This window comes from Theropithecus gelada, chromosome 15, assembly GCF_003255815.1.
Source record: "Theropithecus gelada isolate Dixy chromosome 15, Tgel_1.0, whole genome shotgun sequence".
NCBI lineage: Eukaryota > Metazoa > Chordata > Mammalia > Primates > Cercopithecidae > Theropithecus > Theropithecus gelada.
Window position 1 is genome coordinate 53,628,465 of NC_037683.1, and position 27,005 is coordinate 53,655,469.

The following is a 27,005-nucleotide window of genomic DNA, read 5'->3' on the forward strand; positions in this document are numbered from 1 at the left end:
TTTCCATCACCTGTCCTAACATCCAGTGGAATTTATTTTGGGAAGTTTTCTCTTCATTGGTGGGTGTAATTGGGTGGGCCCCGACCTTGTCCCAACCCAGGACATGACCTAAAATATGTTCAGCATATATTTCCAATCTGAATTTGAATATAAGGCAGATCAACAATGAAATTGAGAATGTTTGAAGCCTCAATTCATATTGAATGGGTCAGGTCCTGTAGTTTCTATTTCTTAGCCCTATTACAGCTCTTTGAAATCTGCTTCTCCACTCTTCTTTTTGAATTCATAAACTTTTAATATATTTCCAGTATATTCTCTTTAGCCAGTAACAGTTTCAATTGCTTGCAACCAGAGAACCTTAACTAGTACAACACATCAATTCACTGGCACATAATAGGTCCTCAATTACTGTTATGATTAGTGATTGAGGTGAACTAGAACTCAGGTTTCCTAACTTTGAATTTTCAGCACACTGGTTTTTGCATGTCTTTTATGTAGTTACTGCCTGGCTATATGCAGTTTTCTCTACCTCTGACATGTTATATCTTGTGGATTGAATGATCCCATAGAAGCTTATTGTGACAACATCTTTGTCAAATGTTTTACTTCTCAAGCAGGTCTCTGGCTTCTTGATTCTTAAATTTCAGTAGGTAATTTGTTTGGGTATTTTCTCAAAACAGTTATGGAGAAACACATGGAATAGTTTGTATTCAACCCTTTGATAAGCATTTCTTTAAATGAAGTGAGTGTTTTAGTTTCAATGGCAGAAGGGTGAGAATGAATGTGATTGCATGAGTTTGCCAATATATTTTTTTTTAAATTAACAAAAATTAAAGTAACTTATTCATCCTAAGAAATGTGATTAAATGAGCTATCATTTTATGCCATGGATTGGCAGCTGCAAGACAAAGTGCATTCAATTATTGATGCTGTCAATCAGACCATACTATAATTCTGTACTATAAGAATCTGCCATTTGAAGCTAGCTAAAAGTGCTCTCTGAGTTTCAATGTCCTGCCATGATAAAACAGGGCTTTTTAACATCAAGAAGGAAACAGAAGGGGAACAGATGTGCGAGGGAGTTGGCAAGTAAACAAATCCCTAGTCTCAGTCTGGATTGAGAGTCCTCTATTGAATTGGATCTTTGAGAAGAAATCTTTTGAAGGTAATGAAGCTGCCATTCATAGAGAGAGTGATTTGGCTGCCCTCATTAAACTGTGCTATATAGTACTGCCTCTGTCTTCTCCATTTCTGTGTCCTGTGCCTTAGGTTATATTCCTGATCCCATCCCTAGAACATATTGCCTAAGTGAATGTCTAAAGATACCTGTTTGACCAATTCATAAGTAAGTCTAATGCTGTGTAACTGTTTCTCCAGGCCCTAAGAGCAGCACACACATCTGGAAAAGTAAATATAGCTACTAAAATTGCCACCAATTATGTCTGCTAACTGCAGCACCATTCACAATTTGTGCAGTTGCACAGGTGTCTCATTAATGCTTAAATATTGGGATTGACAGAAACAATTATAGTTTCCCTTAGATTTGTAAGAACCTTTCAGTTCAGTGATAGAGTAGTGGACAGGAGCTTAGAGACAGGAATTCTACTCCTGGCTGCCATACTAATAAGATATATGACCTCAAGCAAATTACTTAATCTCACTGGCTGCTGCTGCTGCTTTGAAATAATGGAACTAAGCTATGTGACCCTGGAGAATGAGGGGACTGTATGTTTCCAATGCAAAACTGGAACAACTGATGTGTGATGGAATTTTTCTTGGGTTCACAAAGTATATTTTGCCCACTAAAATATTCATATAGCTGGAGTTCCATAGGAGCAATGAGACAAAATGTTTTAAATCAGGAAAGTCTCAGAAAGTTAGGTACATATTCTCACCCTATTAATAACATCTCCCTGTAGCCCTAAAATCCTAGTACTTTAAGATTCACGGTGACTCAGTGAAGCACTAATACCTTTTTCTTTTCTGTTTGTTTTCAATCAGTTTTATTGCATGTAATTTATATCCAAAAATTTACTCTTTTTAGAATTCAGTTCTATGAGTTTGGACAAATGCACACAGTAGTATAATCCCATCACAAGAAAGATGTAAAACGTTTCTATCACCCAAAAAATTGCCTCAAACTCCTGTGTAATCATTCCGCTCCTCTCATTCTCAGTTCCTGGAAACAACCAATCTATTTTCTGCCTCTATAGTTTTGTCTATTCCAAATGTCATATAAAAGGAATCATACAGTATGTAACGCTTTTATTTAGCATCATAAATTTAAGATTCATTCACATTGTATGTGTTACTAATTTACGTATGTTGCTGAGGGTTTGTGGTAGGAAGAATAATAACAGTCCCCCAAGATGTTCACACCCTAATCCCTGAAACCTATGAATCTCTTATTTTACATGATAAAAGCAATTTTATAGATACAATTAAGATTTAGAACCTTAAAATGGAGAGATTATCCTGGATTATCTGAGTGGGCTTAATCTAATCATATAAATCCATATAAGAGAGTAGTAAAGAGAAATATAGATGAAAGAAGGAGCAGAGATTAGAAGACTGACAGGGATTCCACTCATTATTGCTGGCTTTGAGAATGGAGGAGAGAGGGGCCACAAGTCAAGGAATGTGGGTGGCCATCCCTATTACTTTTGAAATCTATATGGAAGCCCTAATTTTCCCATTATACATTGTGTTAAATTTGAGTTCATGTGTAGATCCTGACTCTTGCTTTCAATGTTTCTCTTCTGTCTGCTGGGCAGTTCATACTTTGTAATTATTTCTAATAAATACAATACATCACTGATTATAAGGAGTTTAAAACTATTAAGTAATGGAAGAGGCTGTTGAGTCAGCCCTAGATTCTAAGGCTCCTTCTGCCACTTACTAACCAGGTGTATGTAGCAAGTAGCTGAACATCTCTAAGCTTCAGTTTTTAACTGTAAAAAGTGGGAAACAATAAGGATTACTGTTATGAAGATTAAATAGCGTTTTGTCAAGTGCTTGCTTAGTACAGTGCCTAGCCTAGAGAAAGCACCAAGAAATGATGGTTTTATTATTATTACAATTTTTAGTAACAAGCATTTCCAATAGTAGTCTTATGTCTTTATATTTTCAAATATAGGGATCTCTTTTGTGGGACATACTTACTCATTAAATACCCACATGAACAGTGATGTCAGGCAGAAATCTTGTCAATAGTCAATAGAACAATTGATCTGTCTGTCCTTTGGAGCTCATTTTCTAAGTAGACAGTTTTTATTGTAGTTGTGAAAAAGTATGACATTTAGCGTCAGTCAAACAAGGGGGTCACATTCTATCACTGACCATTGCAAGTGACTTCGTGCATGCTATTTAACCTCTTTGAACTTGATAAAAATAATCTCCAACTCCCAAAGTTATCATGAGATTCTACTAAGACGAACACATAGTTCACACTTTAAACATTAATTTTCTTCTCCCAAACAGAAATTTGGCGATTATACAATATAATATATGCTCATGAATAAATGATATATGAATGCTCATGAGTCAACGATATAAATAGAAGTATGTGTATAATTTGATGTTTATGATCTGCACTTAACTTTTTCAAGTGCTAATTTACAATGCGGAGTTCTCACTCAATGTATTTCAGTTCTATAGAAACAGTGAAATTAAAGAAATTTTTTTTCTTTGCATTTCTTAGGTGTTTATGATGACAGAAGTGCTTTGAGTCATTGTTATTCCAAATGTGAAGCAAATTAGTCCAATTGTAGCCTGATATTAACTCAGTGAACCTTGAAAGAACATGAGAATCCTGGTAGGATGAAGGGCCAGGTACCTGCTTCAACTCAGTTGCTTCTTGTATGGCTGCAGCATATGTGTATTCCTTGCTGATAGTCTTTTGATGTGAATCATGCACAGATGTCTGAGAGAATGGCCATTCAAACTCCCTCTTTATCTCTTTTTGTTTTGATATGCTTAGTCCCAACAAAGGTAGGAACTGCGTTTGACTGGACTGTATAATGGAGACTCTAAAAGTTGGTCCATACTCTGTGTGGCAGACAGAACTGTGACTTAAATTAGCAGACAGGGAGCCTTTGAAAGTTAGTAACTGCTAACACAGCTGGCTGTTCTTGTACCCTGTATGAATTAAAATATTTCATTTTTACCATCAACCCACTTTTATGTGAACCGCAGAAAAGGGAGAAAGCAAATAGAATTAAAGTCTTTTGAAAATATCTTTTTTAAACACTGTGTTTTTCAGAATAACGAAGTGGCAGTTGAATCCATTAAAATTTCATCCTCACAATATTCAAGTTTCAATTATAATCCATAGAACCCTCATGGCCTCTACCAAACTTATTTCACCTTGAACAAAGCTCTATTTTTAGCTATTTTACATATTTTGCTTCTAATAATGATCTGAAAGTTCTGAAAGGTTTCACTAATAAAGTTACAAAGCAACATGTTTAATCTAAGGTAGAAACATTTTTCAGTCACATTTATAAGATTTTTATTTGTTTTTTTTTGGACATTATTGTTTGACACAAATTAGGGAGAAATCTTCATCAAAAACTTTTCTTCTAGCTCTCCAGACTGAGATAAATAAGGAAAGGTCAATCTAGAATTTCAGCTTCCTCATGAAAATTACATCTCTCTTTTCTCACAAATATATATGGAACTCATACTGACAAAATGCATCACATGCTGAATGCATCTTTATAATTCATGCTTCAGGAATAGTTGAGCCGAATCTTCAGACCTCAAAATTTCACATTATCCTGTGTAACACAGGAAACATAATTGGAATACATTAATATAGTACAAAAGAATGTATTTCTAAGAACTTAATTTTTCTAAGAAAAAGAGTGTTAATATCTTCAACATAAGGATAATGAAGGATATATATTGTCATGTAGGTGAAATAGCCAAGTTAGCATAGTGCATGTAGCATGTAGTCAACTGATGCAAGGGACTTTTGGCAATTACTGAAGCAAAATGGGGAGTGAGCTTTCTGTATTTTCAGATGGCTAGCAGATAAGGGTGCTTAAAAGTCCCTCATCCTAATTTTTACTAATCATCCTGGTGTCAGATTAAATGTGTATCTGAAAGGCCTTCTTGGAACTTCTCAATATGAATTATACCCTCTTCTACAATCTTATATACTTAGTTTGTGTGTATTTGTTAATGTCTCCTTGATCTCTTCTGCTTAGACACTCTGTGCATATTGGTTTCATAAATGTGACTTGTCCTTTAGTTCAAGTTTAAATGCCAGTTCTTCTCTGGAGACTTGCTTGACATCCTAAAACAACTCAATTTTACATGGCCTTTTTTGTAACTTCGTTGTAATTGGACCTGTATTATAGAAGTTTCCACAATTTTTCAAATTAGCTATGTACTTTTCCAGATTCCACTTCTTTGCCTCTGTTCCCTACTTCCTACAATATCTTAAATCCTTTAAAAGCTAAGGTCAGTGTCTTAATAATTTTGAGTTCCCTCAAATCTCAACCCAGAGCTGGCATATAGTAATCTTCAATTTTTACATAAATACATATTGCCTTATCTGTTTGTCTTCATCTGTAGTTTTTTTATTTTATTTTGATGAGTATATAATGAAATACATATCTCCTCACTATATATTTCATTGTAAATGAAATACAATATACAGTCATTCAAATTTAAAACAAGTTTTGGTACTGTTTTCAAAATATTTATATATACATGTATTAATATATATTTAATTGTTTTTATAACTAACATTTATTGGCTGCTTATTATTAATATATGACAAGTGCTGTACTAAATGCTTCATATGTATTTGCTCATTTAAAGTTTATGACAATTCTATAAAGTGAGAAATATTTTATATGATTATCTGTATTGGTAAATGAGAAACTTGAGGGAAAGAAAGGTTTAGAGGCTTGGCTAACAATCACATAGGTAAGTGATCATTGGCAGAGCCACTTTTAAATTTGAAACTCAGAAGATCTGCTCCTGGAGCCTACGATTCAACCCATAAACTAATTTGCATATTCACAAATCTTACACTATTATTATACCCAGTACTAAGAATTATGTACTTTGAATGTCATATTCATAGTTTTTACTCCAATAAACATATATGAAATAGAAATTAGAAAATGATAAAATTTGAATATATAAATGAAGTTCTGGTATTTTCTTGCTAAATTACAGTGGATGTTCTCATGTATGCTGGGAGTGCCACATTCCACTTGGATCCCATTGATGAGATAATCTTAACTAGTAAATCATCTACCAATACTTTAAAAATCTTTCACTAAGCAGCCCTTCTTTTTGTTAAAACCTAGATAATATGAATATAATATTTCAAGTGACAAAAATAATTTGCATTCCATCAGTAAAAACAGCTGGTCAGCTAGAATGCTTCCATAGATAAAGATGAGGCACAGGGAACAAGTTTAGGATATAAATATTTGTCCTATAGAAAGTCACTCCACATCGGACCAAGAGTGTGTCTCTTTTTTTTTTTTTTTTTTTTTTCCGAGACAGAGTGGCCTTCTGTAGCCCAGACTGGAGTGCAGTAGCGTGATCTCCGCTCATTGCAACTCTGGGTTCAGGAAATTCTCTGCCTTAGCCGTAGCTGAGATTACAGGCGCCTGCCACCTCACGTGGCTAAATTTTTGGTATTTTTAGTAGAGACGGGGTTTCACCATTTTGGGCAGGCTCGTCTTGAATTCCTGACCTTGTAATCCTCCCGCCTCAGCTTCCCAGAGTGCTGGGATTACAGGCGAGTGTGTCTCTTTTTTTATCCATCTCTAATTGTGTTACCAGTGATCGTTTGGGAATTATTAGAATACAATAAAGCATTCCATACTCCGGAAATGTTTCATATTTTCATTTTTTTGTTGTTGTTTTGTTTTGTTTGTTTGTTTGTTTGTTTTTTTGAGACGGAGTCTCGCTCTCTCACCCAGGCTGGAGTGCAGTGGTGCTATCTCCGCTCACTGCAAGCTCCGCCTCCCAGATTCACTCTGTTCTCCTGCCTCAGCCTCCTGAGTAGCTGGGACTACAGGCGCCCGTCACCACGCTTTGCTAATTTTTTTTGTATTTTTAGTAGAGATGGGGTTTCACCGTGTTAGCCAGGATGGTCTCGATCTCCTGACCTCGTGATCCGCCCGCCTTGGCCTCCCAAAGTGCTGGGATTACAGGCGTGAGCCACCACGCCCGGCCTCATATTTTAATCTTTGCCATTGTTTCCACTATGTATGTAAATTCAAATTTTTAATGTGAAATGACATGATGGAGCAAAGAGCTGTCAGGTTGATTTTGTGATGGTCATCAACGAAAGCCTAGCTCTGGCAAAGTGCTTTGGAGAAACTGTTTTATATTTAGGCCGTCAGTTTCTTTTTATCTGTAAAATAAACTCAGTGCCTTGAACACAGAGGAACTCAATTACTTCTTGAAGAAGGAGCGGGAGACGGGTGGAAAGAAGGTGTTAGAGTACATGATTAAGCTCCTTTTCTGCTCTAAAATTTACTGACTCTGATTTCTAAAACTTTATCTTGGGTTTCAAATCGAAAGATTTGTGGATTTATTGATCAACTTTTTGCTTACCCTAACCATGGATCCAGCTGCATTTAAGTGTAGTATTTCATGCCCCAATCATGTTATAGGACTTAAAAAGATCAAAAATCAATTCTCACTGGTCACAGTGTTTGCAATTCTCAAGGTGTTGAGCAACTGAGTCTGTCTATGAACATTTTAAGGCCCTCTTCAAACAAGAACCCTTCACAGGCACATACAAAGTACCATGAAGCTAACTAATAATGTGGATAGGACTTCTAGTTAATATTCATTGGCACTCCTTACATTCTCCCATTTCTAGTTTGCATTAGGGAAAGAATTTATTACTTGATGCTGATTTCATTTAAAAGCTTGAAGTTGAGAAGCAACTTTCTTCAAAATAGAATTTGATACAGAATAAGTTTGAGGGTGATTCTGAGAGCATCCAGCCTCTCTGCCTAACAATCTAAGAATGGGCTGTCTTACAGACAGGGATGACAGTGATTGAAAGATTTCAATTTCTTCTAATCTTTACACATAGAACTTCAAGAATTTGAATCGCCCTAGATTAAAAAAGGGGCACAGTCAACCATTTTCCAAATTTAAGGAATCCTGTAGAGTTGAAACTTAGCAAAAGCTTCTTTATAAAATATTATATACGGTCCTTTTGTCTGAACTATTCTAACACAAAGTACCCTTTCTCTGTGTCCTTTGGATCTTTCCCAAATTGCACCTAAGAATTTGAGTGTGTTAGCAGGAGCCCAGAGACCCCTCTCATTAAATAGTTCCCTGAATACTGTGAGTGTGAAAAGCATTCTTTTGAAATAATTCAATTTCCTGATATAGTGGTTATGCTTCCAGATATAATTATGTATTAGCTAAGGATATAAATCCTCTCTATTGTAATTATGTAGTCTCATTACAAAACTGTCTGTACAATATAGGAAATGAGTGATTAAACTTTTATTCAGCAAAGTTTCCTCATCAGTTGTTGAAACATGTGTCAGGATTATTCTCTGTTGGTATTTTGCTTGGTACCTGGACTATTAATCAGTTTGTATGAAAGTGGGGATGATATATTGTCTCAGCCTGAAATCCTTTGTATTTTGTGGGTTTTCATGACATTTAATGTAATAAATAACTACCCTTGGGTCATTAAAAACAAGGTCAAGTTTTCCTTTTTTCCTGACACAGCAGAGCTCTGATTAAGAATAAAGGCACAAGGTGATTTCTGCTGTGAAATCTCATTTGGGTTGAGAGTGATATAAACGGTTATTTTAAATGGAAACAGCAATGATAATAAGCCACTACTGATTTTATTTCATGTCGGCATATGCTAATAAAACTCTTAAAATTTTCTCAGAATTATAATAATTGCACTCTGTCTTGTATAAGGGTAGAAATACATTTTTGTTAGAAGGGATAAAGACTTATTTGAACCCAATCTAATGATTTTGTAAATTCTACTAGTCCCTTAATCAGAATAAAACCTTATAAAACTACATAGTACTCTATACGTATTGATGTTTATGACTGAAATCCTCTCATTTAGCTTTTTTGCAATTTTATCATTATTTTAAAAATTTAATCATAATCATTTTACTTTGTTAAATTTTCATTTTTTCTGCAAAATTTTAATAATTTGATTTCCAGTAATCATTTTCTTATTTTCTTTGATCATCCTCTATTACTCCCTTCCTTCTCTCCCTCTCATTTTTATTTAAATGATTCACAATTTTCAAATAAAAATTTAGAAAAATTTGAGTTTATGTCAAAGTTTTATTTCAAAGTTTGCAAAAAGAGAGGGCTAAGCTGGCCAGTTGAAATATTCTTTCTCGGTAAGGACAATTTCGAAGTAAAAAGATTGACTAGACAATTATTGGTATCTGGATACAAGAAAAAGAAAGAAAACATCTAAAACATCTAGCTAAAGAACATAGATGCTTGACTAATAACCAATAAATGGGTTAGCTAATTTCAGAAGAAGCCTTAGTATTGTTGAACTTTATTTAAAATTGCTTAGCATTTTATCAGCATTATAATTTCTTCTTAAAAGAATATGAGTTTCTCTGCTCAAAAAAGTTTTGCCCTGATCAGATTTGGGGCAATGTTTCTTTGTAAATTACTACACATAGAAGATATTTAACTTTAAAGAAATTTTCAAATTAAACTTTATACTTATATACCATTTGTTTATTTAAATCAGCTTTATTTACCTATAATGGACATATAATAAAGTACACATAAAGTGTACACTTTTATGTCTTGATACATGAATATACCCATGAAACCATCATTGCAGTCAAAATAATGAACATATCCATCACCCTCACAAGTTTTCTTGTGTCTTTTAAGTTTCTCCTTCCTGCTTCCTCTTTGCGCCCTCAGGCAAACACTGAACTGCTTTCTGTAATCATAATTAATTTGAATTTTTATTTTCTAGCGTTTTATGTAAATGGAATTGAAGAGTGTACATTCTTTTTGGGGGGCTGCAGGAGAATCTGGCTTCTTTCATGCAGCATAATTATTTTGTGATTCATTGATGTGTTGCATGTGCCATTAGTCCATTCCTTTTTATTGCACAGTATAATTCTGTTCCATGGATATAACACTATTTGTTTACCCACTCACATGTTGGTGGATGTTTGAGTAGTTTTCAGCTTTTGGAAAATGTCAAAAATGTTTCTAGGAACAACTGTGTACAAGTGTTTGTATGTACATATGTTCATTTCTTGTGAGTAAATACCTAGAATTTGAGTGGGTGGATTTTATAGTTGTGTATGTTTAACATTTTAAGAAACATGAAACTACTCTCCAAAATGATTGTATCATATTACACTCCTACCAGCACTGTATAAAAGTTTAGCTTCCTCTGCACCCTTGCCAACACTTGATAAGGTAAGCCTTTTTTTTTTTTTTTTTTTTTGAGACGGAGTCTCGCTCTGTCACCCAGGCTGGAGTGCGGTGGCCGGATCTCTGCTCACTGCAAGCTCTGCCTCCTGGGTTTACGCCATTCTCCTGCCTCAGCCTCCCGAGTAGCTGGGATTACAGGCGCCCGCCACCACGCCCGGCTAGTTTTTTGTATTTTTTAGTAGAGACGGGGTTTCACCGGGTTAGCCAGGATGGTCTCGATCTCGTGATCCGCCTGTCTCGGCCTCCCAAAGTGCTGGGATTACAGGCTTGAGCCACCGCGCCCGGCCAAGGTAAGCCTTTTTAATCTTATCTAATCTAATAGCTGTGTGGTAGTATCTCGTGGTGGTTTTTATTTGCTTTTCCCTAAGAACTAATCACATTGAGCATCATTTCATGTGCTGATGTGCCATCCATGTAGCTTCTTTGGTGAAGTGTGAATTCAACTCTTTTACCTTTTTTTTTTAATTGGTTTGTTCTTTATATTATTAAGTTTTGAGAGTTCTTTAGGTATTTTATACATGAGTTTTTTATGTAATTTGCGTATGTTTTCCCCTTGTTTGTGACTTTTCTTTTCATTCTCTTAAATTTGGTTTTCACAATGCAAAACGTTTTAAATTTTAATTAAATCTAATTTATCAATTTTTAATGGATTTTTTTGATGTAGTACCTAATAAATCTTCACCTAACCCAAAGACATAAAGCTTTTCTCTTTTGTTTTCTTCAAAAGATGTTCTAGTTTGAGGTCTATGATATGGTTTGAATGTACCTGCTTTCCCAAAATTCATATGTCGAAAATTTCCAATGTGATAGTATTACAAGATGTGGCCTCTGGAAGGTAATTAAGTCATAAAGGCTCTACCCTCATGAGTGGGATTAGTGCTTTATAAAAGAGGCTTAAGAGAGCTTGTTTACCCCTTTCATCATGTGAGGTTGCAGCAAGAAGACCCCATCTGTAAATCTGCTCACTCCTTGATCTAGGACTTCCCAACATCCAGCATTATAAATGGCAATTTCTGTTGTTTATAAATTACTCAGTCTAAGGTATTTTGTTATAGTAGCCTGAATGGACTAAGGCAGTCTATGGTCTTTGAGTTAATTTTTCTGTATCACATAGTGCAAGGTAGGAATTAAAATTATTTTGCTTCTTTTTATTTTTTTATGTTACCAATTGTTCCAGCTCCATTGGTTGAAGTGACTTCCCTTTCTCCACTGAATTATATTTGTATGTTTGTTGAAAATCAGTTGTCCAACTATATGTGGGTCTATTTCTGGTCTCTGTTTTGTTCCATTCATCTAGTTGTCTGTTTTGACACAAAACCATACTTGAAAACTTGATAAATGTCATTTTCTAAAAAGTCTTGAAATAAGGTATTATTAATTCTCTGATTTTTTTTCTTAACTTCCAAAGTCTGGCGGGGGTGTGGGGGGGTGCTATTCTAGGTTCTTTGCATTTGCAAATAAATTTTAGAATCAGGTCAAGTACAGTGACTCATGCCTGTAATCCCAGCACTTTGAGAGGCTATAGGTGGATCACTGGAGGTCAGGAGTTCAAGACCAGCCTGGCCAACACGGTGAAACCCTCTCTCTACTAAAAACAAAAAAATTAGTTGGGCATGGTGGCACATGCCTGTAGTCCCAGCTACTAGAGAGGCTGAGGCGGGAGAATCACTTGAAACTGGGAGGTGGAGTTTGCAGTGAGCTAGGATCACAACAGCACATTCCAGCCTGGGAGACAGAGTGAAACTCCATCTCAAGAAAAAGAAAAATTAGAATCAGTATGTAATTTCTTTAAAAAATTCTGTTGGGATTGTGATTAGTCAGTTTTGGATAAATTGACATCAACAATAATGGGTTTTCTAACCCATGAACGTTGTGTATCTGTACATTCATTTGGTCTTTAATTTCTCTCATCAATGTGTTATAGCTTTCAGTGTACAGATCTTGTATATATGTTGTGAAAGATTCATCCCCATGTATTTCATTTAATTTTATATTATTGGGGATGTTTTTGTGTAAATTTCAATGTCTAATGTTTTGTTGCTAGACTATAAAAATACAATTGGTTTTTGTATGTAATTTTTATATTCTGTAGCCTTACTAAATCCACATATTAATCAGTTCTAGTACTTTTTGCGTAGATTCCAATACATTTTTACTTAGACAATCATCTGCAAATAAAGACAGTTTTAACATTTTTATTTCTACCTTGGATGCCTTTTATTTCTTGCCATACTGAACTGGATAGAACCTCCAGGACAATGTTGAACAGAAGTGATGGGAGCTGACATCCTTGCCTTTTCCTGTACTTAATAAGAAAGCATTCAGACTTTCATCATTAAGTATAATCTTAACTCCAGGTTTTTGCAGATATCCTTGATCAAGCTGAAGAAATTTCTTTCTAGTCCTAGTTTGTTTAAAGTTTTTATGAGCAATTGATGTTGAATTTTGTCAAATGCTTCTTGTATGTCAATTGAGATGATTATATGGTTTTTATTTTTTAGTTTATTAGTACGGTTAATATGGTTACATCAACTGCTTTTGTACGAAGCAAATTCTTTCAATTTAATGTATCTTTATTGTAAAGTTGCTCTGGCTATTCCATTATATCTGCAAGTCATTTGCCAAATTCCTCCTAGAACATTGATAAGTAATAGAATTAAGGTATTTTCTAAAATAACTGATAAAAACTTTACATCTTATTGCTAACTTTACTAGAGGCATTATAACCTCAGCTACAATTTATTTATTCACATTTTGTTTTTCATGTTTTATTTTTTGTTATTCTCTTTGACATACTCCATGCTACTTTCAGTTAGTCCCTGAGCTGGGTGCCAGTAGGGTTTCTATTAATTTGAATTGTTTGGGTAAAATTTCTAATATAGTTAAACATATATCTAAACTAAGATCCAGCAAGTTTACTTTTAGGTATTTATCCAAGGGAAATGAAAACATATATCCAACAAAAGACTTATACAAATGTGTGTACTATATAATTCCATTTATATAAAGTTCAAGAACAGATGAAACAAATATTTTAAAGCCAGAATACTAATTGCCTGTGAAATGTGTGTATTGACAGGAAGAGATATGAGGAAGTTTTCTGGGGTGCAGAAATATTCTATATCCTGATTGAAGTGTTGGATTCAGGGATATACTGATTTATTAAAACTGATCCGAGTGTATACATAAAATCTTATGTTTCACTCTATGTAAATTGTACAACAATTAATTACATATATATACATATCATGTATAAATCAGTATACATGTATATAATGTAATTAATTATGTAAATTATACATATGTAGCTATTTATATGCCAGGTGAGGTATATTTTTAAAATTATGCATTTTATATATAAATTTTAAATTTTTTAATTATTTAAAATTTTCAAAGAACAAATTTCTGTATCAGTAAGGATTTTTTGTTATAAATATTGGAAAATGACTCTGGCTGTCATAAGCAGGAAAAGAATTCATCAGAAGGAGATTCACATCTCACAAAACAGGCATATGGACAGGAATAAAGAAGCTTGTACACCTAGATCATATTGCAGGAAAACGTAGTGCTTTAGCTGTCATTGTTATGTGTCTATCCTTAAAAATGTGTGTATAATGTAAATATATATGTACATACACACACATACACAGGTGACCCTTGAACAACACAGGTTTGAACTGCTTGGGTCCACTTACATGTGGATTTTTGTCAGTAAAAGTTATGCTTATGCCCAGTGTGTTGGTTCTCCTGCCTCCTCTCCCATCTCCTCTACCTCTTCCTCCTCTGCCACCCTGAGACAGCAAGACCAACCCTTTCCTTTCCTCCTCCTTAGCCTACTCAACATGAAGACAATGAAGATGAAGACCTTTATGATAACCCACTTCCACTTAATAAAGAGTAAATATATTTTTCTTCCTCATGGTTTGCTTAATAACATTTTCTTTTCTTTAGATTAATTTATTGTAGGATTACAGTATTTAATAAATAGAGCACATTATGTTACCAATAAGGCTTCCGATCAAGAGTAGGCTGCTAGTAGTTAAGTTTTGGGGGAGTCAAATATTGTACACAAATTTTCAACTGCACAAGGATGTTGGTGCTCCTAATCCACATGTTGTTTAAGGGTCAATTTTATATATAACTACAGTTTAGAAAATCTTTGTGTCACTCCCTCATGCTTTCATATTTAGGTCATGTTAGTTGAGTTAGGTCACCTCCAACCCACTCTCATTCCCAGGCTGCAGTAGAAAGAAGGCCTTTCTTTCCCTCCAAGACTGTCCTCAGCAACAACTTCCTAATAAAAATCAGAGAATTAATAGGAAGAGGAGCATGTTGGTTTATGAAAAGTCAAAATAAAAACAAAAAAATAAAATATTCACACACATACACACACAAGCTGTCCATGACATTGTCTCTCTTGTATTTTGTCTCTATATACCTGATATTGGGATAAAGTGGAATATAGTGTTTAGGGGAAGGAAGTATTAGAAACAGAGAAAGAAATGGGTTCACCTGGCTTTATTCTTGATGTGGGAAATCAAAAGCAAATTGATAAGACAAATGACATACAGAGCATTTATTGTGTTAGAAAGCGTAGGACCTATACAATTAACAAGTCATAAGTTTAAATCTTAATTCTCCCTTATATATTTTAGACCTTAGGCAAGTTACTTATCTTCTCTGACCCCATGCCTTTCGATTGCAAAATGGAAGTAGTACCTGTCCCCAGGTTTTTTATGAAGATTAAACGAGAACATGTATGTAAAGTGTACAATGTGACACACTAATTCTCAATGTGTACTTACCAAATACTATTTTCCCATCTCTCTTCTTTAGAATATGGTGTTACTTTTGATTCATCCCTACTACCATGACCCTGCTGAAAGGGGTTATAATTTTTTTTTTTTTTTTTTTTTTTGAGACAAGTTCTCACTCAGTTGCCCAGGTTGAAGTACAGTGGTGTGATCAGGGCTCACTACAGCCTCAACTTCCTGGGTTCAGGTGATCCTCCCAACTCAGCCTCCTGAGTGGCTAGGACAACAGGCATGTGCCACCAGGCCTGGCTAATTTTTTATAGAGATAGGGTTTCACCATGTTGCCCAGGCTGATCTCGAACTCCTAAGCTCAAGTAATCCACCTGCCTTGGCCTACCAAAATGCTGGGATTAAAGGTGTGAGCCACTGATCCCAGCCTAAAAGGGGTTGTATGTCTCAAATATGCTAACTGCATCCCATCAGGAAATGGTATTGCTGTCAAACTCATGTGGTGGCACTGTTCTTGAGGGTGGTTATATAGAGAGATGATAGTTTCTTCTTCATGAAACGTAAGTCCTGATGAGACCACTTACCCTCCATCATTTCTTATTTCCCATTTTAGGCACAGTCTGCCTTACACCAACAAAAACTTGATTCCATTGACTTGTTTGTATGGCTACTTTATAGGGACACTGGTCTGTGTGTTTAAGTGTGTTTTTGTCTTAGCTGGTAGAAGTCTTTCCTTTCTACATTTAGTGCTCCTTTCAAGATCTCTTATAAGGTAGATTTGGTGGTAAGGAACTCCCTCTATATTTGCTTATCTGAAAAGAATTTTATTTCTCCTTCACTGAGGAAGCTTAGTTTGACTGGACATAGAATTCTTGGTTGAAGATTTTTTCTTTAAGAATGTTGAATATAGGCCCCCCATCTCTTCTCACTTATAGGGTTTCAGCTGAGAGGTCCACAGTTAGCCTGATTGGGTCTCATTTGTAGGTGACCTGCCCTTTCTTTCTAGCTGTCTTTAACATTCTTTCTTTCATTTAGACCTTGGGAAATCTGATGATTATGTGTCTTAGGGATGATATTCTTGTGTAGAATTGAAAGGCCATTTCTCACTTTATGCAATTCATGGAAGAATCATTTTCCCCCCAAAATAGGCTATCTGAAACTCAAAGACAAATAAATATTTTTCATTAAAAGTTGTGGAAAAATACTGAAAAAATTAAAAAATGACTTTGTTGTAGAAGAATAGTTCTTAAACATGAGTGTGTCTAAGTGTAATCTAGGGAAGTGTCATCTTCAGAATCTCCAGTCTCACTCCAGACGTGGTGATTCATTAATTCTGGGGTATTGTTCTTGGACAATTAGAAATAGAGAAAGAAATGGGTTCACCTGGCTTTATTCTTGATATGGGAAATCAAAAGCAAATTGATAAGACAAATGACATACAGAGCATTTATTGTGTTAGAAAGCACATTTATTGTCCATTGTTCTTGGACAATGCCCCAGAATTAACGAATCAACAACCCTCTCATAATTTTGATGAGCTAATTCAGAAGTTGTTTTTGTTTTTTCCCCACTAGAAAGGATTTCCAGGGAGAAGTTTCTGGTTTGTTTGTTTGTTTTGTTGTTTTTTTTTTTTTAACCTGTCATGGATTGTGCCGAAGGCAGTGGAAACAGGACCTATACTATATCTAGAGAGCAGTGGGTGGTGACTCCTCAATAGTTATAAAGGAGGATCTCAAACTGGTGGCCAAGGACCAAAACCAGTCCAAAAATGTGTTCTTTCTGGCAAAATGGTGTTTCAAATGTTGTTTGTAATATCCTTAGGCTAAGCTTACTTTCTTCAGCTCATCATTGGTGGCTCTCTGGCTCCTTGTCAAAGTCAGCCACACTGTATTTATATTTAAGAGATACACTTGACTCTGAGGCATTCCAGTTTGTGAGCTTTGAGAATTTACAAGATCCCTCTCTAGATTGTAGAAAACTCAGAGTATGTGAAGTATTTGGAAACTGCCTGATGATAATTATATTTTGTTTGTGAGTTCTAAGTTGACCAGGCCAAGCCAAACCGATCAAGATCAATTTATGAATTATTTTCTACTCAAAGCTGACATGTTCTGACATGTTCAATGCAGGTTGGACCTCTACTCTTCTTCCAGAATTTGTTGGTTTACTTCTCTGTTCACACACTACTAGACTACAAGCAATACTTGAGCAGGAACTAAGTGTCTTGCCTTGTCCTCTGAGACCAGCATATTGCATAGAACTTAACACATATTTAAATATTATTGGAATGAAGAAGGTGAAAAGGAAGGGAAAGAGGGATGGAAGAGAGGAAGAAAAAAGACAATGGAGGAAGAAAAGGAAGAAAGAAGAAAGGAGGGGGGACGGGATACAAACACTAAGGAAAGGAAGGAAAAAGGACAGAGGCAAGTTTCAACTGGAAAATCTGGGAATGTGACAAATTGATGCCTCGTTTTAAGAAAAATGAAAACAAGAATGTGGCCTATTTTAATTGGTAAAGTTTCTAGATCATAATAAATTCAGAATTAGGCATCTTTGAGCAAAGACCAAAACATTGAGAATTGTGTTTGAGTATCAGGCACTGCGTTCTCAGTGATTGATAACATTACCTTAGATCTTGCTTTATGTCACTTGAAGGGCTTCCTGCTGGGTTCTGAAATGAAAATGATATAAAATGAGTATTTTGCAAGATTATTTCCAGCTTGTGAATACTAATAATGTAGCTACACATACAAAATGGTCATCAGCAAAACACTGATGTGCTATTCATACTTTAATCTAATCAGGGGTTTTGTCATAGTCTATCAACAGTCTTCTCTTTGTGTCTATGATTTTTTTTTTTTCATTAGGAAAATTAGAGAGAGAAAGGGCATCTCTTGCTTTCAAAATTAAATTCATTTAAAACTGTGTATCTCAAAATCCTGTTATTTTGTTTGTTGGCTTTGGTATCTTCTTTATGAAATAAAACCTACCAGAAACACCATTTTTTAAAAAAATCAAGTGAATTGGAAATCTATAAAGTTGTTTGGAAACCATGCTGAGTAAGCTGGGTAAGAAAGAGGTGTATTGGAAAGACAGGAGCATCATGGGTTTAAATGCTTATCCAGACCCTATTGAGATCTGAGTAGCCTCTAATATGTCACTTTACTTCCCTGGGACTAAGCTTTTCATCTATAAATTGAGTGAATCTTTCAAATCCAATCTCTAGGAACTTATTATTAATTGAGTTAATACAGTACAGCACTATCAATTAACTGCATTGAAATCACAGCTCCATTTTTCAAAGGCTCTATGTCCTTGGGTGAGTAACTTAAACTTTCTGATTCTTATTTTCATCACCATAAAGTGGGCATTATTATAGTACAAACTTCCCATAGTTTAGGAGACCATTAAAAAGAAACTACATATAAAATAGATAGCAACAACATTTACAAGTATTAGTGGTGGTTGTTAATGACCTCTGCCTGCTGAGAAGTACTTTTTGACCTTTTCATCAGACTAAATGAATTAAAAAAAAGAATTTAGAAGCAATAATTTTGTGAATAAAAAATGGCCAAACCTACCCTTTCCCTAAAATTACTGACAGAAAAGGCTGAATTTGACATTTCTAAGGTAGAAAGCCTCATAACTTTGATTATTGATAATCTACCTGTTTGTACATTCTTGATTATTATATTCTCTGTGTTAGTGTGGGAAAATGAGTGACTTAGACACAAAGCTTGCAAAATATACCAAGAGCAAGCAATCATTTAACAAATGCACTGAACTCATTGAATGCTGAGTACTCTTCTAGTTCTGTTGGCCACCTAGAGGGCTATGCGACATGTCTCCATGGGGAAGATGAAGCTGAGATAACATATAAAAAACAACTTGTCAACAAGTGCAAATCAATAGCCTATAACATGATTGCCTAAGTGCTAAGGGGATCCTTTGGAAAGCTTTCTTCAAAGCAATAAGGTAAACTAAAAGGGTAGTAGTAGTGGTGTGCATAAGGAAAGACAAAGAATACCAAAATTCAATCACAGAGCACTTAGGGCCAGACCACCAAACAGGCCAACAGGGTTTGTACATGTTAGAATTTCTTCTCCTTTGTTTTCCAAATTTTATTTTGGTCTTGTTTTGCTTTAAATTAATGTACAACAGTGATTTATCAATCACTTCTGTATACCATGCCCCTATTTGGAACCTCTTTGCATATTGTCAAAAATTCATTTTAGAACATTTAAATCAACATTATTGAGGTATAATTTACATACAGGAAAATATATTCATTCTGATTTTTTTTTTTTTTTTTTTTTGAGAGAGAGAGTTTTGCTCTTGTTGCCCAGGCTGCAGTGCAGTGGCATGATCTTGGCTCACTGCAACCTCAGCCTCCCACGTTCAAGCGATTCTTCTGCCTCAGCCTCGTGAGTAGCTGGGATTACAGGCATGCACCACCACTCCCAGCTAATTTTGTGTTGTTTGTTTTTTTTTTTTAGTAGAGGTGGGGTTTCACCATGTTGAGCAGGGTGGTTTCAATCTCTTGACCTCGTGATCTGCCCGCCTTAGGCTCCCTAAGTGCTGGGATTACAGGTGTGAGCCACTGCGCCTAGCCCAGAATTCATTTTTAAAAGAATAAGTTTCTCAAAAATAATGAAAGCATTGAAGAAAATAGCTTGTTTTCATACTACACATCCCCATAATAGCAGTTTCAAAACGTAAAATAATTAAATCTTTTGGAAATCATATTGATTTTATTTTAAAAAGTCACTTACTATCTAAGAGCATTTTAAATAATAATTATTCCTACCTTTTGTTGTAATTGTATTCTCATTAATTACATATTTGGAGAGAGATAAGTGAAAAATTATTTGAAGTGTATTTTTTCATAATGAAAGTTGGTGACAGGATACAGTTTCAAACCAAAGTCATGGAATTGGTACTTCTTATGACCCCTCATAGACTTCTCTTCAAGGAGAATACATGCATTTAATTTTGTATCTCCTTTTACAGAAAACAAATGGAATAATCATACAAAAACTGTGTAAAGCAACTTGTACAATAGCATCTCCCCCTACCTCCCACACACAAAAGTCTGTTAACTTGGATGTGATGCAGAGCACACAGGATTGTATTGCGATTCCTTACACAACAGTTGGAAGGCAGTGACTCTTGTGTTTGATGCCGTAGATGTTATTGTACTATCAAAACCTAATTGGTTGGATTATCTGATTCATTTTAACTCAGCTACATGAGGTTGTGGAAGAAGATATGAGAGTGACACAAAGCTATCACATCGAATAACAACCTCACAGGCATTAGCTATGTGAATTGATCCTTCTATATTGTAGATTTTCCCTTGGCCTGTAGTGCTTTACTCACTGACAAACCTCATAAATTTCCCGGCTCTGGTCACATAGCAGATTGTTCATAAGGTAAGGCTAATTATCTTGATTGGATGTAATGTTGCTGCCTTTCTTGGTTACAAGAAAATATTAAATCAGAATAGAATCAATGATAATCTTTTCATGAAGAGAATGTATGTCTTTTTGTTTTGTACCTGTAGCACCAAATCCCATGCCTGGCACCACAGAGGTACTCAAATAAAATTTGTGGAGTGAATAAGAGGGCTAATGAATAAATAAATGAACAAAGATCAGTGGAAAATCATTACTGCTGAAAAGAAAATACACAAAACTTACCCCTTCTGAGGAGGGAGAAATAGCATCATTTCTGTGTAATAAAATAAAGCCATTTTATAAAGCAAGTAGTTATACTGACTTATTTTCACTTTTTTATAATAAGTGGCAGAACCCAAGTATGAGAAGTGGCACTAAGTCACAGACGGGTGCTTCCAAAGCAAGTAGCTTTCAAAAATTTCTCACTTAAAAGCCAGTTTGGAAGCTTAGAAATTATGTTTATAAAGTCTTCCCTGTCATATGGTCCACTAGTATACAGCTTCTTTTAATATCCTTCATGGCTGCCAAAAGACCAAAAAGGCTTTACCATTCATGAAAACAGGTTTGTTTTATAAGATAAGTTATATAATTTCCAGAAGATCTTCAGAGAAGATAGGAAGTAAAAAAAAATATTGGCATGAATAAAAACAGTTTGCATCTAGAAGTTGACTAAGGTTGTAGGTTAATAAGTACCACAACTTGGATCAACAAATACAAAACTTTTAGACTGTGTGTGTTGAGGGGGTGTGGGTATTTATGGGTATCAAATAGCATCAACATAACGCTCCTGCTTTGAATTGCAGTATGGTCATTTAGTGTCACATACACACCTCTTTGTTTAAGGAGTTATTTTGAAGTTCTGCATTCTAGTGCAAGGCATGTGTTCAACTTGAACCCTTTGTCATCTTAGCATTCTGGCTGAAATGGCATAATAGGATATCATACTGTTGTGCCTTTTAACAAAGTCTGCACACTGACTTCTGGGAATCCACGCAGCTCTAATCACAGGTGCATGAGGATTTATTATTGTGTTGCTTGTTAAAATCAGTTTCTGCACCTGTGTCCATGAACCTTCAGAATGTAGTTATTCACAAGTCCCCCTACACACTTAGAATAACCTCTTAGCCCTTTCTGTGCACTACTTAGAAAATAACAGTAATAAATTTGCTTCTCTATATGTCTTACTAAATATGGTTGTTATAGTTATAAAAAATCTAATAGTTTTTAAGAGCTATCCTGGGAAGACCAATGAGCAATTTTGTTCATTAGTATCATCCTAATCGTGTATTGAAGTGTTGCTTATGTGTCAGGTAACAGTCCAATAAAGGTTACTGATTATACATAGGTTTTCTCTGTATGAATGAAAGTCAAACATGCTAATTAAGTTTAAATGCCATATTTACTCATGGACATAAACAACTGAATCATTAAATATGTGGTACATTGCCCCCAAATTAGCTGTTTAATTACTTTCTTGAGTCTGGTCATTCCTTTGTGTACAGACTCTGGCTACGACGCATTTACATTGGTTACTGTCTTACAGTCTGTATGTTGGTATCAATAATGGTAGCTGCTCAATTTGCAACACCTTACATATGTCCCTCAAAGTTGTTTCTCACACATTATCCTAGAGAGGTGACCCAACATTTATATAAGGAATGTTGACATTGAATGGAGCATCAGAAATCACAATGGAAACTGTCCTTGATCAGCAATCTTGTGGATTTTGCTCTAACTGCTCATGGGTGTTGCCCTGTTGCAACCCATTGCCCAGTTACCCTGAGAATATTATAGGTAAAGTAGAAAAATTCTCTGAGTACCCCAACTGGTTACCTACCTGAAGAAGAGGTGGTACATACTGTAGCATGTATAAGTTTTAATATCAATAATGTTCATTAATAACTGATGGCTTAGTAGATCAATAAAAACATGCAGAGGAACATGCACTTGGCAAAAACACCTTTTGTAGTACATAGACTTCAGTCTTCCAGTTTTAATGTTTATCAGCATCTTGAGAGGCATTTATAGTCCCTCACACACTCCTTTATGATACCCTTATTAAGTTGTGATGCCTCCTGGACCTAGGACACAGTTCACTATTTTTCAATTAAAACGGAGAAATATCTTGTTTGTTGCAGGTTCGTTTCAAGCAGTTGGCTTGTGGGACTCTGAGAGATGCTGCTGCCCATGACACGCTGGAATTATCATGATCAACTACCCAGCTTGGATTTCACCCAGTGGCCAAGAGCTTTGTGTGGGAGACAGCAAGGGTTGGATTTTTCAAAAGAGTAAACCAGGTAAGGTTTGAGGGAGACATCTGATCATTTATCACTTGCTCTAAGGGCTTTAGTGTGCTGCCAAGATATATGAATAATGTATAGCTTTTCTATTTGTTTTCTAAGTCCACTGAGCAGGTTGTTAAAGAATGGGGCTCCCTTGGATTTAGGAGAATGCATATAGTAATAATTGAGTCCCTTTACTCATAAGAGGAGAAAGGAGCTATTTTAAGATACACATAATACAGGCATATTAATACTGTAGAGGCCGGTACTATAAAGATTTCCTCTTTAAGCTACTGTTCTGAACTCTAATGGCATAAAAAGTTGTACTTTTGAAGGTGCAGAAGAGAAAGTGTTGCCGTTAAGTATTTATATTTTATACAACATAGAAGTGAATATCAGTTCATGGCATATGATCTTATAAATATGCTTCAAAGTTACTCCAATTCAGAAAATTATACCATTGTTCTGCCTTTTATTTCTTTGAAAGTATTTATCATTCTAAGTCTATTCAACTATTATTTAAGATGGTGATACAATGACAAACTATATTATTTTGGCTCTGAGGATATAAAATATTGCATTCTTATTCAAGTACTCTTTTATCTACTTTGTCTATTACATGCTGGAAACTCTTCTCAACTATTAACCATATTTTGGTCAGATCTTCTTATCTCTCTCTTTAACTCGCTTCCTCCCCTAAAACATCAATTAAATTTGTTATCAATAATTACCTGAAGAAACTGCAAGGTATTCTTGTCTTCTGACTCTAAGACCGTCTAGACTTTAACAGTTTCTTTGAATTTTATGCATTGCAAGGCAAGATTTTCTTTAAGTTCAAGTATAGAAACAGAAAAAAGAACGTAAAATTCCTTTATTTAGAAAGCAATGGATGGAGATTATTCTATGTCACTAATGCTTGAATACCTTAAGCTTTTAACAAATATAGCTTTCATACTATCTGAAAATAAAGTAAATGGAACTCAGTCAGTAAATTATAGCCTGACATAATTATTTGGATATAAATGAAGACGTCTGAAGTGTTTGAAAACAATCTTTTAAAGTTTAATAAACATTAATTTTCAATTCCCTAATGACTTATTTGCATATAAGATGATATCATGAGAGTATAAAACCCAAATAGCTACAAATTTAAAAATTTTTTGAAATAGTGTAGATTACCAATCTCGTGGCAGTAATGTTTGTTTGACGAACTGAGCTGGTGTATAATTTTTTTGTCCTGTTTAGTGGCAAAGTGGATTACTCACATTTAGAAGACTTCTGACAGTCTGTAAATGAAGGGGACATCAAAACACAGCATACATTAGTAGAAGAAAGCGCAACCCCATTCTGTGTTTCATAGCATTGACATCTAACACATAATTGTAGCGAAAATACTTTGGGATAGACTTCCAGAGTCTTATACCCCTAAGTCTTAGAGTTAATCCTAGTTATTTTTATTTCAGTATTTACCATAAAATTGGGTTATATGTCAAAACCTCAGAGTTAGAAAGGAAAACTTAAAAAAAATTGTTTTTGGAGATGTTAACATTCCTCTCTTAGTGCTACAACCAGCAGACAGAAAATCAGTAAGGATTTAGAAGAACTGAACAATACCATCAATCAACTCGATCTAGTTGATATTTATAGAACTCTCCACCCAACAACAAAATCTACATTCTTTTCAACTGCATAGGAAATATTTACCAAGATAAACTATATCCTGAGTCATTAAACAGACATTTACAATTTAAAAGAATTTGTGTGTTGATAGTGTGTATCAAAGGAAATAAAGAAAAATAAGAAAAAATAAAATAAAAGAATTTGTGGCTGGGTACAGTGGCTTACACCTGTAATCTTAGTGCTTTGGGAGGTCAAGGTGAGAGGATCACTTGAGACAAGGAATTTGAGATTAACCTGGACGACAAAGTGAGACCTCATCGCTATAAATTTTTTTAAAATTAGTTGGGAATGTTGGTGTGTGCTTGTAGTTCCAGCTACTTAGGAGATTGAGGTGGGAGGATTGCTTGAGCCCAGGAGTTTGAGGTAACAGTGACCTGTGATAACACCACTGCATTCCAGCCTGGGTGACAAGGTGAGACCCTGTCTATAAAAAAAAAGAATAAATAAAAATAATTTTAAAAAATCAGGGCCAGCCGGATGTGGTGGCTCAAGCCTGTAATCCCAGCACTTTGGGAGGCCGAGGCAGGTGGATCATGAGGTCAGGAAATTGAGACCATCTTGGCTAACACAGTGAAACCCCATCTCTACTAAAAATGCAAAAGAAAATTAGGAGGCTGAGGCAAGAGAATGGCATGAACCCGGGATGCAGAGCTTGCAATGAGCCAAGATCATGCCACTGCATTCCAGCCTGGGAGACAGAGCGAGATTCCGTCTGAAAAAAAAAAAAAAAATCAGGCCAGGTGTGGTGGCTTACGCCTGTAATCCTAGCATTTTGGGAGGCCAATGCAGGTGGATCACCTGACATCAGGAGTTCAAGACAAGCCTGACCAATATGGTGAAACCCCGTCTCTACTAAAAAATACAAAAATTAGCTGTGCATGGTGGCAGGCACCTGTAATCCCAGCTACTCAGGAGGCTGAGGCAGGAGAATCGCTTGAATCCTGGAGGTGCAGGTTGCAGTGAGCGGAGATCACGCCATTGCACTCCAGCCTGGGCGACAAAGCAAGGCTCCATCTCAAAAATAAAATTAAAAAATAAAGATAAAAGAATTGAAGTTATACAAAATATGTTCTTGGACCATAATGGCATTACACTAGAAATTAACAACAGAAAGATACGGGGAAAATCCTCAGACTGTTGGAAATAAAATAATTCACTTAATCCATGAAATACCCATGTGAGTTGGCCTTATTGTTATCCTCATGTTAGAGATGAGAAAGTGAGGCAGAGAGAAACTGAGGAACTTGCCCAAGTTCACTTGGCTAGTGACAGCTGGAATCAGAAATTGGACTCAGGCAGGCTGGCTCCCAATCACACTCTGCAGTCCGTCTGACACATGTTGTACCTAACTTATCCAAACAAGTTCCTCCACAGATCAAATGATGCAGATAACTCACTTGGCTTCATTCAGGATAACTCAGGATACTTTTACTAGTTATGAAATTCTAGGTTGACAGGTCTTTCTTCCTCCTATAAGCACTTTAAAGATGGTTTTCCATTGTCTTCTGGCTTGGTTATTTCTGATAATTGTTCTCCTATAGGCAATGTGTCTTTTTTCTTTGGCTGCTTTATCTCTGGTTTTTAGCAGTTTACTGATGACTTGCTTAATGGTAATTTTCTTCAAATTTATCCTGTTTGGAATTTGCCAAGTTTCTTGGGTCTACAAGTTAAATTACTTTTTCTCAAATTTGGAAATTCTGCCATCATTTTCCTCAAGTAAATATTCTGCCACATTCTCTCTCTCTTCTTCTAATATTCTAATTACATGTCAGATGTTGTCCCACAATTACTGAGCCTCTGTTCATTAAAAAATATATTTTTACTCCATTTGCTTCAGCTCGAATGATTTCTTTTCATCTGTCTTCAAATTCATTCATCCTTTCTCCTGCAGTTAAGCCTATAAAATTTGTAAAATCATTTCAGATATGTCTTATTCCATTCTAGAAGATCCATTTGGTTCTTTTAAAAAAAATCTCTTGGCAGCTATTAGACTATAACTTCCATAAGGGCAGAGCATTGTATCCATTTTGTTCATTGTATTATCCCTGTTCCCTAGAACTGGCATAGTATCTGTTCACAGACAAACATGTGACGCCATCTCCCTAGCTATAAGTGATGGACTAAGGAACACGTGGATGTAGTAATGATTTGGGAACAAATGAGAGTGGCCCAGCTCTTTTTCTGTTCACTTCAGTGCCTGATGATCTCAAAGTCCACCAATCCTTCTCTTCCTGAAAATCTGTATTTTAGATGATGCTGATAGCCTTAGTTTGGGTTCCAAAGAAGCAGACTTTGGGAACTCCAACACCAAGATTCAAGTGCAAATAGATTAGCTTATTTTGGAATAGATGCCAGGAAATATCTATAGGTAA

The 27,005-nt window shown here is 35.4% G+C and overlaps 1 protein-coding gene across 3 annotated transcripts in view; it reads left to right on the top strand.

Moving 5' to 3' along the window:
* LINGO2 (leucine rich repeat and Ig domain containing 2) overlaps window positions 1-27,005 on the top strand; it is a 1,258,067-nt gene that overhangs the window by 901,854 nt on the left and 329,208 nt on the right. For all 3 annotated transcript variants that reach the window (XM_025359407.1, XM_025359408.1, XM_025359406.1), the window contains one exon: window positions 22,810-22,968. The gene's annotated coding sequence lies outside the window, so the exon portion shown is untranslated. The remainder of the gene's footprint in view (window positions 1-22,809; window positions 22,969-27,005) is intronic.